Source organism: Nanorana parkeri, unplaced genomic scaffold, assembly GCF_000935625.1.
Source record: "Nanorana parkeri isolate BGI_ZX_2015 unplaced genomic scaffold, ASM93562v1 scaffold1837, whole genome shotgun sequence".
In the NCBI taxonomy this organism is placed as follows: domain Eukaryota; kingdom Metazoa; phylum Chordata; class Amphibia; order Anura; family Dicroglossidae; genus Nanorana; species Nanorana parkeri.
The window spans coordinates 188,839-192,911 of NW_017308105.1; positions in this window are offsets into that span (position 1 = coordinate 188,839).

The following is a 4,073-nucleotide window of genomic DNA, read 5'->3' on the forward strand; positions in this document are numbered from 1 at the left end:
CCCTTTGATCTGCTATTTTTCTACTTCTTTGAAAGGCCCAACTGTCCAGCAAAAGTGCTAGTTATCGGGGCTGGGGCATACCTATAGTACCTATAGTAAGGGCTTACAATGGTCATCTTTCATTCATATGGTTTAAACCTTTTTTAATGGAAAAAAATTACAGTTTCTGTAACTTTCATTTTAAATAAAAAATGGCAAAAATGAATGTTCTTCATATATATTCATTTCCAGTTTGAAAGTAGTGAGATGCAATAATACATAATGGCCACTAGATGGAGCTGAGGATCATGGGAAATCAATACTTATCTCATATGCTCCTCTGCTCCATCTAGTGGCCATTGTGTATTATTACATCTGACTACTTTTGAACTGGAAAAAAAACATATTATGAACATTGTTTTTTTTAGCATTATTCACCCAAATTTTACATTCACAGTTGACCCTTCTTCCTGTGAGTCGTTTATAAATAAACTCCTAGATGTCTATCTAAGACTTCCCAGTCCACGGTCGAATTCTTATACTTAAAGCAGACCCGTTCCTTGCTAAGACTGCACCCCTCCCACTGATATTCACCCTTGGCACATTCCCCCACCACTCTTTTTGCTTGCCAGAGACCCAGTATACCAGGTACATCCAGATATGGAGGAGCATAAGACTCTCTCTCCTTCTATCCATTAAGAGAGACTAGTTGCCTTCATTCCGCTACCCCCACCTCTTCCTTTGCCTGAGTACCATATACAGTACATATCCACTACTTCCAGGTATTGGGGAACGTGTAACCTTTTCCCCTTTATTAACAAGGTTTTCGAGTTCCTGACCCAGAAGGAGTTCGCAGATCAGACATTTTGGCTTCCATTGGTCAAAATAGTGAACTTAATGCATCAGCATCATAGCTAGTTCAGTAGCATTTCCAGAACAAGGTCAGCAATAGCAGCCTGAATATTTATGCCAATATTGGTTTCCCTTACGGCTCATTCACACCATCGGACGACCATTTTTTCCTTGCTTGTGACTACTTATAGAATGTAAAATGCATTGCTCAAAAGTACATCATCTGCTTTTTTTTTAGCACACACCAAAGCAGTGGTGTGAACTGAAGCTATAAACCAATTGCCTTGGGATTGTGTTAAGGTCCCCACACACCTTACGATAATCGTACGATAATCGCGGGAAATCCCGCGATCATACGATTATCTTAAGGTGTGTGGAAGCCGTGCGACCTCTACTACTGTAATGTCCCACGACTTTTAACTTACGGACATGTTCGAAAACCCGCCGTGCATCATACCATGTCCGGCGGGTTTAGGTGCCCATACACTGCACGATTCTCGTACGAGAATCGCGGGAAATCCCGCGATCGTACGAGAATCGTGCAGTGTATGTAAGGCGTGCGACCGTTTCTACCGTACGGTCGCACGTCTTCCGTCGAACCAGCATGTTAGAAAACCCGCCGGGAATCGTACGATTCTCGGCGAGTTAGTGGCCTGCTGGTTCGACAACTGCCGAACGGGCCGGTGTGCGCACGCGCACACTGCCCGTTTGCAGTCATCGTAAGCCCGCCCCTCATTACAGAGGGGCGGGCTTGCGGTGATCGCAAGTACGATCTGCCTGTCCAAGATGGGCAGATCGTACGTTTTTTTAAGTACTTTACAACCCTCGCAAGACAAAAGTCTTGCGAGGGTTGTAAAGTGTATGGGCACCTTTTGTGGCATGTTCGTACGATAAAAGCCGTACAGGCCGGTGTGCGCAAGCGCACACTGCCCGTTCGGCATTGCGGTCATCGGAAGCCCGCCCCTCAGGAGGCGTAGCTTGCGATCATCGCAAGTACGATCTGTCTATGCAAGATAGGCAGACCGTATGTTTTTTTAAGTACCTTACAACCAACGCAAGACAAAAGTCTTGCGATGGTTATAAGGTGTGTGCCCAGCCTAAGGGTGCCCACACACCTTACGATTATCGTACGATAACCGTAAGGTGTGTGGGCACCCTTAGGCTGGGCACACACCTTACACCCATCGCAAGACAGAAGTCTTGCGATGGGTGTAAGGTGTGTGCCCAGCCTAAGGGTGCCCACACACCTTACGAACATCGTACGATGCTCGGCGGGTTTTCAAACATGTCCGTAAGTTTAAAGTCGTGCGACCTTACAGTAGTAGAGGTCGCACGGCTTCCACACACCTTACGATTATCGTACGATAACCGTAAGGTGTGTGGGCACCCTTAGGCTGGGCACACACCTTACACCCATCGCAAGACAGAAGTCTTGCGATGGGTGTAAGGTGTGTGCCCAGCCTTAGGCTGGCAACTCTGCCCAATGCAATTCAACAGGGCTGGTGTTCATGAGCTCTTAAAGGGAACCTATCTCGAAGGTATTCGCAGACACAGCCAATGCTCCTGTCCACTGGTGGAGGCGATTGTGTGATTAGGAAGAGTTGAAGTTCTGAAATATGTCCACCAGAGGTCATCAGAGCACAGACGTTTCCTCGGCCCCTTGGCAGGGGTTGGGGTTCACGCTGTGCTCAGCTGCTGCTCTGTCTGTGGCCAGTCTGAATCAGTCTGGGAGCTCAGCACCATCACTGAGCTGATTTTACACTTCTCGGATGCTGGGAAAGGCTGAAGGATGTTAATGCTGCGCAATGGAATGCATATCAATGAGGAAGCACAATTAACCCCTTCCCGTCCGATTCCAGAAATCTGTTTCCTCATCGTGATCAGGAACCAGCTATGGCAGGGAGCAGGACCCAATATAAGAAGGACCTTCACCGGGCCAGTTATATGGTATAACTGAAAGGATTGAGTGGACAGGTTGGAAAACTTTGTCCAATCAGCAGAACTGCCGGCATGGGTGTACATACTGTGTGTGCAGCGGCACAAGGGCCCTCTGATACTTAGGGGTTCTTTTATACTGAATGTGGTGCAGTTGAGGAGCCAAAAATCTGGTCTCATACAGGGCCGCTTTGGTGACTTTGGCACATCGAAAGCTCACATTGCTTCTGAAAAAAAAATAGGGGTAAAATTGACCAGAAATTGCAACATCGTATGAGCTTGAAGTGACATTAAACCCTCAGATTTTGTAACATAAACCAATACTGTAATGTGCGCCTTACTGTAATCCATGATTGTTTCCCTTCTCTTTGCTGCTCTTCCTTTTAAATCCTTCTCTCTTCTCATGCTGGGGGAGAACTTCCCTTTGCAGCTGACGGCCTCTTCCTGTAGTGCTGGCTCAGGTTGGAACCTACACACAGACACCGTGTATCCATTCCTGAGACAAGGCAGTCTGCTGCAAAACAGAAGTTCTGCAGAGCATGAGAACAGATACAGATTTAAAAGGAAGAGCAGCAAAGAGAAGGGAAACAACCATGGATTACAGTAAGGCGCACATTACAGTATTGTTTTATGTTAAAAAATCTGAGGGTTTAATGTCACTTTAAGGTGTATGGAAACCTCATCGCTAAAATCCCATATAAGCTTCAATCGTGGAAATGTAATTTCAAAAGTTGTTGTCAATCTTTTACAACTGCACCTTTTATTGAAATGATACCCGGTGATCCTGCCATGAAGGTCCTTACTGTTACTGGGTGACAACACTCTGTCCCTGTCTCTCAGTTGTGATTTTGTGTTGTCACCCTGTCACCTGGACTTCCAATGCTACACACATTACACAGGCATGATCCACTGTGAGAAAAGCAGTCCTAGTGATGGCAGAAGTATATCTGAGAGTAGAGGTAGCAGTGGGTACTGGTGTAGGAGCATAGCAGGCCAGACCACTCACAGTGGAGGCTGTGTGGAGACTCAGGTGTCATGGCATGCTGGTGGCATAGTGTAGCACTTAATGACCTCAAGACATGCTGGTGGCACAGAGGTATACCTGGAGACACTGATGTGCACAGAGGTGTGCTGGTGGCACAGGGATACACTTGGAGACATGGAGGCACACAGAGGCATGCTATAGACACAGGGGTATACATGGAGACACTCGTAGGTGTGCTGGTGGCACAAGGTAGCACTTGGAGATGCTTGTGGCACAGGGTAGCAGATAAAGACCACGAGACGTGCAGGTGGCACAGGGGTAC